The 13,029-nt window shown below is 33.2% G+C and overlaps 2 pseudogenes; both read right to left on the reverse strand.

Annotated features, from left to right (window-relative positions):
- Positions 1-408: 408 nt before the first annotated feature.
- Positions 409-1,131, reverse strand: LOC146888378 (uncharacterized; annotated as a pseudogene).
- A 264-nt stretch (positions 1,132-1,395) lies between these two features.
- On the reverse strand, positions 1,396-4,096 carry LOC146888379 (uncharacterized; annotated as a pseudogene).
- Between the last annotated feature and the right edge of the window lie 8,933 nt (positions 4,097-13,029).

Below are 13,029 nucleotides of genomic sequence, written 5' to 3' on the forward strand. Positions count from 1 at the left end.
ACCGCAACAAGTGATAGTGCCTGAATGGGCGCACTCTGTGGTATTTGGCCAGGAACCCTTATGATGTACCGTGGTGGCTGTCTTTTTGGCTTTGTCTTCTTCTTCCCTTTATCAGAACCAGATGGACATCTAGGTGACATTGCAACAATCAAACTATATAAAACAACAAAATTGAACATCAAATATGAACAAGATAGTTATTTTACAGTTTAAAATGACAAGTGTTATTTAAAGTGATATATACCGCCACAAAATGACAAGTGATATATAAAATGACAAGTGTTATACCACCACAAAATTATACTTTTATAAGTGATATGTTTAAAGTTTGCCAAAACATAATTAATGAATCTTTTACATAAATTTAACAATTACAACAACCACAACATCTCACAACAACTAAATAATTCAATCATCGTCGTCATCCTCCTCCTCATCATTTTTGTCATGATCATCATACTCGTCATCGTTATCATCATCATCATCATCATCATCTTCTTCTTCTTCTTCTTCTTCTTGATCGTCTTTATCTTCTTCGTCTTTTTCTTCTTCTTCTCCATCTTCTTCTTGTATTTCTCCTTCCAATTCTTCAGGAGCACCATCAAAGTCATGCAATGTAGATACACTTTCAACTTCAATTATTTCATGGGCATGTGACATTTCATCAACTTGATAGGGAATATCCTCTTCCAACTCATTTGACTCAATGCGACCCCTAGGCTTAGTTTGGATCGCAACACTCCAACCACTTTTGTCGATGCTCCAAAATGCTGGAAATGGGACATAATAAACTTGCCTAACATTATTTGCTAGAATGAATGGATCAAAAGGTCAGTATCTTTTACTCATATCAAGTTCAACTATATTATACCTAGGATTCACCCTTGTACCATCTCTATAAGGATCAAACCATTCACAATAAAAAACAACTACTTTCTTTAGAGAAGTATAACTGTTGTACTCTAGCTCAAATATTTTATGAATTATTCCATAAAAATCATCATAACCACCCTCTGTAATGCCCTTGACGTACACACCACAGTTAATTGTCTTCTTTCCTTTGGACCATTCATTAGTGTGAAACTTGTACCCATTAACAAAGTACGTGTGCCATTCTTTTACGCATCTCATGGGCCAATTTGCCAAATCCCTTAAATCTTGATTTTTGGGACTTAATGGCGCATTATAAACCTATAAATATGCAACAAGAAATTGTTACATGATTTTCAATAACAACAATTTGTTTAAGAAACAAGAGCATACATACTTGATGTTTGAACCAGTAAGGAAACTCTGAGTATATTCGAGCAGAAGAAGTTCCTTCATGTACTTGGTTAGCCATAACGAATGAGTTATTAGATAAGAATACAATTAGTAAGTATATCAATTTCTTGATTAAGGCGCAAAGATTGAGATTAGAACATACTCAAGGTACGATTTAACTTCAGCGCAATTGATTAACACATGAACATGAGCAGAGTTGAATTCAGCATCAGTTAACCAATAAGTCAACTCCTTGCCTGCGTGACGACCAACTTGTCGAAACACTAATAATGTTGAGGTGGATGTTTCATTTTGCCAATGTGTTTCATTCCTAACATTGCTAGGCGACAACATGAAGTTCTTGAAATAATGAGAACAAAAATATGTTGTTTCACGATGCAAGTAGGCTGCACAAATTGATCCTTCCACTCTGGCTTTGTTTTTTACAGAATGTTTTGTTTCCCCCATAAATCTATAAAAAGAAATGAATAGATTGTGATTTGAAATGAGAATAAAAGTCTAAAACATACAAAGATATAGTAATCATGGTTTATCACCTTTCAAATGGATACATCCACCTATATTGCATTGGCCCACCAAGCCATGCTTCATATGGCAAATGAATAGGGAGATGCTCCATTGAATCAAAGAACCCAGGAGGGAATATTCTTTCCAATTTGCAAAGAATAATTGGGATATTTTCCTCTAACATTTTCAGTGAATGCTCCTTTAGTGTTATTGAGCACAAGTCTTTGAAAAAATAACTAATTTCTATTAGAGGATTTAACACGTGCATTGGCAATGAGCTGAATGCAACAAGGAGTAATGTTCCATGAACACATGGCAATCATGACTTTTCATGCCATGAATACTACCCTTTTCGATATTAGCACATCTTGCCAAGTTTGAAGAATAACCATCTGGCATTCTTAGTTCTTTGATCCAACGACAAACTATTTTAGATTCATCTTTTGTGAAGGTGTAATTCGCTTTTGGTTTGAGCAACCGCCCATTAGATTGTGGCTTCAACTGCAAGTCTTTTCGACCACAATATAAAGATAAATCTTTTCTTGCCTTGTCATTATCTTTGGTCTTGCCACTAACATTCATCACGGTGTTGAAGATGTTGTCAAAGAAATTTTTTTCTATATGCATCATGTCTTAGCAAGTTATCTTTCCAGTATGGAAGATCCCAAATTATGCTTCTTTTGATCCAATTATGCCACTCTCCATACCCATCTATCCTTGTCACACCATTTTCAGTCACTTTTGGATAATCTTTGACTCTTCTCCAAACTTGTGATGGGGTCAACTTAGGAGGTGGCCTATCCGTTTCAACTTCCCCTTTGCGAAATGCCTTTTTGTTTCTCCTAAATGGATGGTCAGTGGCCAAGAACCTCCTATGGCAGTCAAACCAACAACTTTTCCGACCATAATTCAATGTAAATGTCTTAGTGTGCTCCATGCAATGCGGACAAGCTAATATACCATGTGTGCTCCAACCAGATAGCATTCCATATGCAGGGAAGTCATTAATAGTCCACATCAAAGCCGCCCTCATAAGGAAATTTTGCTTCCTTGAAACATCATACGTCCAAATACCATTCGACAACTTATTCAAATCATCAATCAAAGGCCTCAAATAAACATCTATGGATGCCTTTGGATTAGATGGACCTGGTATTAGACATGTTAAAAACATGAAAGGCTTTGTCATACACATCTCAGATGGAAGATTGTATGGAGTAACAATCACAGGCCAACAAGAATATGGTGAAGACGACGCTTGAAAGTATGGATTAAATCCATCTGAACATAGACCAAGTCGGACGTTACGAGGATCACTGGCGAAGGATTCATGCTTTCGATCGAAGTGCTTCCAGGCTTCACCGTCAGATGGATGACGTAGCACTCCTTGACTTTTGTTCTCATACTGCCATGTCATGTGTTGTGTTGTTTCCATTGAAGCAAACATTCTTTGTAATCTTGGAATTATAGGCAAGTAGAACATTCTTTGCCTTCTTCCTGCATGGATTGTGTGATATCGAGCTTGTCCACAAAATTTGCATTCAAGCAAGGATGCATCATTTTTGCCATTATCGTTGTCATAAAAAAGCATACACCCATTAACATAACAATCAATCTTCTTATACTCTAATCCCAACTTTGAAACTAATCTTTTGGCTTCATAATAATTCTTTGGCAAAGAATTATTTGGTGGTGTTAGATCTAAATAGATTTTTGCCATATTGTCTAATGCTTGGTTGGGAATGTTCCAATTAGATTTGCAAGCCAAATGTCTAACGCATATTGACAGTTTCAACTCTGTTACCCCTTCAAATACAGGTTGATTTGTCTCTGCCAATAAATTGTAAAACCTCTAAGTGGCTTCATTTGGAGACTCTTCTAAACAACTATTGTCTTGTTGTTCAAATGAAGCATGTCGATTAAGAGCATCATTCACCATTTCTTGCATATACATAAATTGATCCATCTCAGAGGTGTGTGCACCAGTACTTGAACTATGAAGGCAATTTTCTTGTGCAGTCAAATCAACAGAGGGCATTTCTTCACCATGAAATGTCCAAATCTTGTAATTTGGAATGAATCTTTTTTGGTATAGATGAACTTTAACCACCTCGTCTTTCAAAATTTTAGTGCATTGGCACTTTAAGCATGGGCATCTAATCCCTCCATCAAGAGCATAATATTTATATTGTCGAGCCGTCCAAACAAAGTCTTCAACTCCTATGAGAAAATCTTCCTTCAAACCTCTTCTTCCAGGATAACAACGGTCATACATCCAACCACGGTGGATGGAAAATTCGGCCATGTCCTAGGACAAGCCAAAGGAGAAAAATGTTATGTTACACTATGCTAGTGCAACAAAGTACAATTATCAATCATGGGACTTAAGTAATAAACCTATTACTACTTAAGCCTATGCATGTAGAAGGCAAAGATAGAGGGTGCATGAATAATTTCTTCATTCTAGCACACCTCTAGTTAACTTGATTTCAATTTTTGGACCAATTTTATAGTATTATTTTAGTCCAATAACAATTCACATACAAATCATGATCAAGGTACCAATTATATAAAGCAATTGGATGGAAAATTCGGCCATGTTATGTTACACTGCATAAGTGCAACAAAGGACAATTATCAAACATTGGACTTAAGTAATAAACCTATTACTACTTAAGCCCATGCATGTAGAAGGCATTTGATTTCAAGGTAGCAATTAAAAAAATTGGTATTTGCTATAATGATACTTCAATCATATATATTCAAACAACAAAAACAAATTACAATGAAAGCTACATACCAAAAACAGCAGAGAAGGGTTGAGGTTGAGTCAAAGAAGAATGAACTACACAAAAAGAAGATATGATTTGTACCTGCAAAACAAGAAGTCATTTAGAAAGTTGACTAAATTTTGACTTTTTTATTTGAACCTTAAATGCAAGTGCAAACTGATGGAGAATGTTTAAGGTGCTTTAATACACGTATTCTAATTCACAAAAGAAAGGTGGAGAAAAGATCACAACTCATAATTAACAAGGTAATTCGAGTTTGCCTAGTCAAAACCCAAAAAATGAACTAGAAATTGGCCAAAATGATCTAAGACTACCAAATTAGTAAAGGAATTGCTAAGCAATGATGCAAACACAATCTAATTAGTATAAGAATGATGAAAACCAAGGCCAAAGTGAGGAATAACATGGAAAACGAAAATTCATATGTGGAGGCTAACTTTTGTGTCTTAGTTTATGCATAAGTAGTCTACCACTCACAACTTAGTTAATGTTTTTGTCATTGAATTAGAGTGACTAACTTTGTGGCTTAGTGTGATGCAGAAACAATGATGCCATGGCAGAAAATGCAGCTGAAATAGTGGCCAAAACAAACACTAAATTGGATGAAAATTTAATTTGACCATCAGTTGACTTTTTGCATTTTTGCTCTAATATGATATCTATGAAAACTGGTCAAATTAGCATAAAGAACCTATTCAACAAACTTAAAATGACAAAAGGAACCTAAGAAATAACTCAAAATTGAAATCCTACCTAAAACTCAAGCTTTCACTACCTAAAACCTCTAAAAACACACTAAAACTAGGGTAGAATACATGCATCTATATAGAGATCATGTTGCTTTTCAAATTGTTCCACTAACTCATGTGGGGTAGTGAAGGCAAGTAAATGTGAACATTTCAGCATTGGTCTGTGAGTTGTGAAAATGGACATGGTTGTTTTGTTGGGAAAACAAAAGGGTGAAGGTGAGTAAGAGTGATTATGGATAAGAGAGAGTGGGTGGGGCCACCATTAAAAGTTCCACATAAACACAAGACATGACAATCCTATATACGACTAAAATCAAATTTGGAAACTGCATAGGTTGTTTTCTGCAGCAAATTATTATGGGTTTGTGCAAAAAAAACCCAAACACAACACTGAAAAGTAATCTTTCTGTCCAAATCAACCACATGCCATGATAAGAGTTAAACCTTATTAGGCTAATGCAGCAATAATGAAAACAAGCCATAGTTGGCGTCTCCAAGTCAAGTACAAATAATTATCATAAAATTAAGCTTCTAATCACAACAACATGTTCTATCACATTCAATTCAATTTAGATGCTTCAAATCACAACAACAACATGCTCAATCACATTCGATTTAATTCAGAGATGGTTCGAATCACATTCAATTCATATGCATATCACATTCAATTCATATCACATTCAATTCAGATTCAATTCAGATGCAAGTAGTAGCAACAAAAATTAAAGGAACACGGGTACCTCCACGACAACCCAACAACACCAAACCCCCACGGTCAGAGCGCCTCGACGATCGGAGTGCCTCAACGGTCGGAGCAACTCCAAACACAACACACTCCTTCCACAGAAACCCCTTCTTCGCAAAACCCCCCCACTCACATGGAAGCCCAATTCGCAATGGGAGGAGGCACGCGACAGCGTTACCGGAAGGAGGTCGTCACGACGCCGATTACGAATGGCACGGTAGTGAAAGTTGCAGCAGCAACGGGTGACGACAATGGCGGCGACTACGGTGATGCCCTAGGCGGAGAAGAACTGCGTTTTGAAATTGGGGAGGCTCGTGACAACGCTACTGGAAGGAGGTCGGCACGGCAGCGATTGGGAGTGGCAAGGCAGCGACAGTGGCAGCAGCAACGGGCCACAACAGGGGTGGGAACAGGGGCGGCGATTTCAGTTTAGAGAAGAAGTGGTGAAGTGGTAAGTTTCGCAATAGGGGGAAAGGGATTTTTTTTTAAGTTTAATCTACGAACTTACCGACGGATCAATCCGTCGGCCACCCGTCGGTAATTGTCTGGACAACTTACCGATGGATAAATTTGTCGCCAAATCTCCCTTGTGGTTTTACTGACGGCTATTTCTGTCGCCATATGTTTGTTGTGTTATTACCGACGGATATTTTCGTTGGTATTTCCCACTCTAGATCCGTTGCTAAATTCGTCGGTAAATCATAATTACCGACGGCTATTTATCCGTCGATATTAGTCTGTCAGTAATTAGCAGATTTCTTGTAGTGTAAATTAGATGACGGCTAAATAAATATGGCCTAAACATATAATAAACAATATTTCTACAAATGTTGTATAAATATCATGGAAGTTCATGATTATATAATTGTTGCTTTAAACTATGTGAGCAAAACTAGTAAAAATGTGGTCTAAAAATATAGGTTAGATCTAAAATCAACCTGAAAAATTGTTGTCTATTGTGAGGATTTTAAACAACGATTTTAAAAGTATTGTCGTACTAAAAACCGTTGTCTATTACCTATAGCTACCTCACCTATACCACGCCTAAAAAGTTGTGGTCTAATATTTAGACCATAGTTTTTATAATTTACATCATAATTTTATGTCGTTGTCTAAAGTAATTTTTGTTGTAGTATTTCTTTTCTTCTACCCATTTTTGTTAGCATAAAAAATAGTTTAAAGTTGAAAGACATCATCATTGCTACGACAAAGGCTTGGGTGAAGGAGGGTGGGGAATGATATCTCAAGGGTAAAAGATTTCAAGAAACATACTACTCATTTTGATTGACATGTAATAGGTAAGTGTGTGAAAGTGAGTCCACTCAACTTAAACAGGTTAGTTCACCAGGGGTTCAGCTAAAAAAGGGTCAGCTCAACCCAACCCACTTTTTGGTGAGTCAGAAAGTTTTTAACCCCCCATTCGACCCACTATGGGTGGTTAGTTGACTCACTTACAAATGTTTTATATTTTCAATTTATTTTATATATTTTATTATAATACAATAAAATTAGATTGAGTTGATTCATTTTTTTTATAGTATTGGAATCAAAGGGCTGACCTAATTCTCCAAATATTATTATAAAGATAGTAGTTCAAATTAAAGTATCAACGTATATAACTTGACAAACAAATAAATTGAACATCTAAACTATTCAAACATTATTTAACAATATGCTAGTACTTAAAAAGATCAAATTGTAAACCTATATAACTAAAAGTAGTAAATGATTTTGATAAAAAAAACTTATAAAAAGTGATAAAAATACTAATAAAGTGTTATTGGTGGGGGGCCATGGGTCAACCCACTTTCAATCGGGCTCAAACTCGTATAACCTGTGGGGTAAGTGAGTTGGGCTCACTACAACCCACATTAAAAAACTGAGATTTTCCAAACCCAACCTGGCTCGAACTTGTGGTGAGTCAGGTTGGCTCATGGATTAGAATACATTTTGACATCTCTATTGATAGGCATCATGCTCAACTCATTTTGGTTGTATGGCTTCTATGAATTGAGTGGGTAAGCGATGTATTTTATTTCATGTGTTATGGTCATTTCAAGAATCTTCTTCAGGATACCTACCATTTTTGTGGTTCTTATGGTTTCTGCCTAAGGTATGTTTGGTATGTTTAGTGGATTGAGAAACTAATATGTAAATTGAGTAAGAATTTAGGGTGACTCTAGTTCTTTGGTTGGTGACATGAAGGATGGAGAGGCTTAGAGTTGGTGTAGGTGTTGGCTTCCTACGGGTAGGACATTTTTGGGGTAAACTACATTTCTTGGTGTAGGAACAACTTTTAGGAGATTTCCTATTGTTAGAGGGAAAAACCTTTTTATTAGAACTCATGATTACAAGAAAACTCTAGATCAAGAGGGGAGGAGATGTGTGACTATAGAGTAACCAATGATTTTTATTTATTGGTTTAGGCCAAAATTGGAACAAGGTGTAACTTAGACATTTTAAGAAATATATTATAATTTGTATCACTTAATTTTCAAAATTATGTGAAAATATGCAAATTTTTCAAATTTTTCTGAAATTAAAATTAGAACACTTCTAAATATTTTTGAAATTTTTTAGAATTAGAAAATATTTTACACAATAAAATGAGGAAATATGGTATAAGAAATTAAATAGATGAAGCAATTATTATCAGTATCAATCACAATAAAAAATGTATATGTCTGAATGCAATGCATGAAGTTATGAAAATGTCATTGACATGCATGTGTCAAGTTTAGTAGTCTAATGCATATAACACATTTATATGCTTCTGGTAGACCATTTGTGTCTAATAGGCTAAATGCATCTAATGCTTACTACATTGTATTAATCATCTATTCACAAGATTCATGCCTAGAATTGGTTCTCAGATGATTAAATCCCTATTCAATAAGAGGATTTTGTAAATATATCTACTAACTGATCATCTATTGATACAAACTTTAAGTCAATAACCTCATTTTGAACAGAATTCCTAATGAAATGATGTTTAATTTCTATGTGTTTCACCCTAGAATGTAATACATGATTCTTGATCAAGTTTATAACAACACTATTGTCACAAAATATAAGGATGTTACTCTCATTTATACTATTATAGTCTTCCCACTTTGTTCTTAGTTTTCCAACTTCCAGCTTCATTTGAGAATTGTATAAGAACACCTTCTTACTAGCATGGAAATCCTTCCTGGTTAACTTCATATCATGATATTTCTTGACTTTCTCCTTGTACATTTTTTAATTCTCATCTTCTAGACCATGAAATATAGCCTCACCTTCAATTAAAATTTAGCATCTTTTCATGAATTGGTTAAGTAAACATCATGTATGAAGGAATATTTTGGAGAGCCAGTTCCTTGAGAGATTTTTCTTTCGTGTATCCCATTAGGAAGTCTGCTATAATGTTAGTCTCAAACAAAAATAAATCAATTCTCAAAACCTAAGCTATGCACACACACTCAAAATCCAAATATACACATAGTCGCATTGGCTCAATCAAAAACTCAGTTTTTCCCTAGTGTAGGAGATTGGACCAAAATGTAAAAAATCCTGGGAAATGGATTAGTGAAAGCTAGTGTAAAAGTGTGATATTTTTTAATTTAGAGTGCATGTGTGCATAAAACTTAAACTAATGGTCTAAACTAACCTAAAAATTACTCTAATAATGTGTTTAAGTGACGCATGAATATGAAATGAACATTATCCCAACTTCACTAATGTATTCAAGAACTATATGTAATAAAACTAAACACTAAGCTATTCTTATTCGAAAAATCTATTCTAATACAGATGAGAAATATGTATGAATGCATGAATGATGTTAATAAAGCCTAACTAATTTGGTATGAACTCTAAACATGCTAAAAAATGAAGAAATGCAAAAATGAAAACTGTTTTGTAAAATGCCTATATGAAAACCTAAAAACCACAAAGTGTTTGATTATATGCTTCAATGAATTATAATTGCAATATTACAACGTAAGTACTGTGAACAAGATTTGAATGCTAAAGAAACTTAGAATATATATATATATATATATATATATATATATATATATATATATATATATATATATATATATGGAAGACTCAAGGTGATGTATCCCTTAATTTAAGTCATCTCACAAGAAGCTTTAGAAAGAGAGAAAACCAAAATTTATAAAATAGGACTTAAGAAGAATAGGAAGAAATAAATCCTAACTCTAGATCTAATTGAATGAAACTATATGAATAAGAATTTAAATAACTAAGAAAGGAATAAAATATAAGAGAAGATAATAAAAAAACAAGCAAGAGAAGAGAAAAAGAGAATAGGAAAGCTTACCTTTGATCTTTCTTTCTCTAGTTGAAGGAAATTGTGAAAAATATATGGGAGATGGTGTGGTGCACAAAAAGAGAAAGATAATTTGTATAAGAAATAGGTTTTCAATCCTAGTAATTACATTTGAAAGGATGTCATCGGAAGAGAAGAAAAAATCTACTCAAACTTACCATTTGCATTAAATTTCCCATCAGAGGTGGAATTACGTTGGGACTAAGGGGGAGCCATGGCCCCCCCAATTTTTTTTGTTACATTTATATAATTTAATATATGATTTTTAATAAAATTTTTCAAATTTAATATTTTAATAAATATTTACACATTTATATTTATCTATAATAATATATAAAGGGACTTTCCTTTTTGTGTCCACTTTTCAAAATACCGATTTTACCCTTTAAATATAATAATTTATTAAATTTTTAAAAATTGACCATTACTTTTACAAACTTTTATAAAATCATATGTCTCTACTTCTTCTCTTTTTCTTTATTTATCCATGGTTATTCTTTTATCTGTTATGATATATTTCATTTTATTTTAATAAATATTAACTTAATAACATTATAATATTATTATGCATATTTAACTTAAATTGACCATTATTATTACATACAGGTGCGATAGCGCCTGTGTTACGCTAGTATATAAGAAAAAGTTTTCTTTTTCACATTTATTTTTTAATTTAATCTTTTAAACATTTTTTAAATTAAAATATTTATTTTATTAATATTATTTTTTAAATGGTTATTTGTTTAATTTAATCATTTTTTATTTTTTAAAATTGAACCATTAATTATACTAAAATTATAAAAATTATTTATATCTAATTTTATAATTATAATAATAATTATTGTAATTTTATTATTTTTTATTATCATAAAAAAAGTAAATACAATGTTTTGATTAGTTTATATAAAAATGTTAGGATTACTCTTTTGGTTCTTATTTTCGTTCAAAAATATTGTTAGTCATCTAGTTTTTTTTTAATCTCAATTTGGTCCAAATTTTAAAAAATTATGTAATTTTGTCCTTTTTTGTTAAATTTATTGAATCAAATCAATAATTTTTTATCAAAATTGAAGTTGTGAATGATTTGCTTTGTTGGTGTAATTGGCATAATCATAGTATCAATTTTGATGAAAAATTCTTGTTTCGTTTCAAGAAATTTAACGAAAAAAGATAAAATTGCATTAATTTTTATAAAATCCAGACCAAATTGAAACTAAAAACCACTAGAGGACCAATATGATATTTTTAGATAAAAAATGGACTAAAGAATAGTTTAACCAAAATTTTGGTACCCCAACATATTGCATGAAGTTCCGCCGCTGTTTCCATATAACATGGATAAAAGAGTCCTCCTACTTTGTTTTTCCCATCGGTACATGGAATTTGTTGGAGAAATTGGCTTGGTCCACTTATTATATTGTTTTCAATTTGGACTAAACAATGGGTTGAGTTCATGGGTTAGTAATACACAAGTTTTCTATTTTAACCCGTAAGTAAATCAAAAATTGTGTATTTTAATAGCAAAAGAAAATCAAATTATTTTTAATACATTGTAACTATTTTTCATACGGGCTTGGTCCATTAATCTTGATTTTCTTTTTTCAAAGGTTTTATAAAAATTCATTCTAGAAATCAATTAAGAAACAAAGATCACTATAAATTTAATAATTGTATATTGAATGAATATTTCTTTTATTGAAATGAGGAAAATAATCGAGGCAAAAAGTCCTTACTGCACTGGTGTATGTACGTAAAAATATAAGGAGTTAGAATTTTCCCACCCTATAGGAATTTTGTCCCTGAAATTTGCTAAGTTTCAAAGAGATGTGGATACTTCTTCATTTGATCTTCAAAATTCCATGTTGGATCTCCATCATTTGTTGAAATCCAAAATACCTTGATCAACGAGATAGTTTTGTCATTGGTCAGTGATCTTTAGTGGTAAATGTAACGTCCTAGCCAGAAATTACTTATTAAAATAAACAAAAATAATATTTCAATAAAACACGGGAAATATTTAAAATTTTTATTAATGTACAATAAAAACACTAATCCATAGTTGATAAAACGGAAATGATATCAAAAAGTCTCATGAGAGTTTACAAATTTATTTCCTAAACATAATAATTAAAAGACTCCCATGCTATCCCCGCTCCGTGTCTATGCACCAGCCTACTGACCTACATCAACATCTGCTCCCATGTAACAAGTTACATGATCATCGCCAAACACACACAGATAGGGTGAGCTCGTGTAAATAAAAGCAAACAAATATCATAAATAAATACATCAACTCATCATTAACCTCGGGTTAGTATTCTTCTCCTTTTTTTTCCTTTCTTCTCCATTTCCAGCACTTACATTAGACATCTATCATTTCTATACCCTTTAGGTGAGATCAATGATCGATCTTTGCGGCACGAGTGTCTACTTGCCCCTTCGACTACAGGCCACCACCTGATAGTCCACATGTGGGAATAACTTTGCCACAGCATCTCACCGTGACACCAAGTGGAGTTCCCCAAAACAAACATAAGTTTGTAGTTGTTCCAGACTACCAAAGCTCTATCAGAATGCTCTGAAGAGGGCAATCACCTGAACCTCGCCGTACGAGCC

Source organism: Vigna unguiculata, chromosome 2, assembly GCF_037176805.1.
Source record: "Vigna unguiculata cultivar grain cowpea cultivar isolate G323 ecotype 2 chromosome 2, ASM3717680v1, whole genome shotgun sequence".
Classification (NCBI taxonomy): domain Eukaryota; kingdom Viridiplantae; phylum Streptophyta; class Magnoliopsida; order Fabales; family Fabaceae; genus Vigna; species Vigna unguiculata.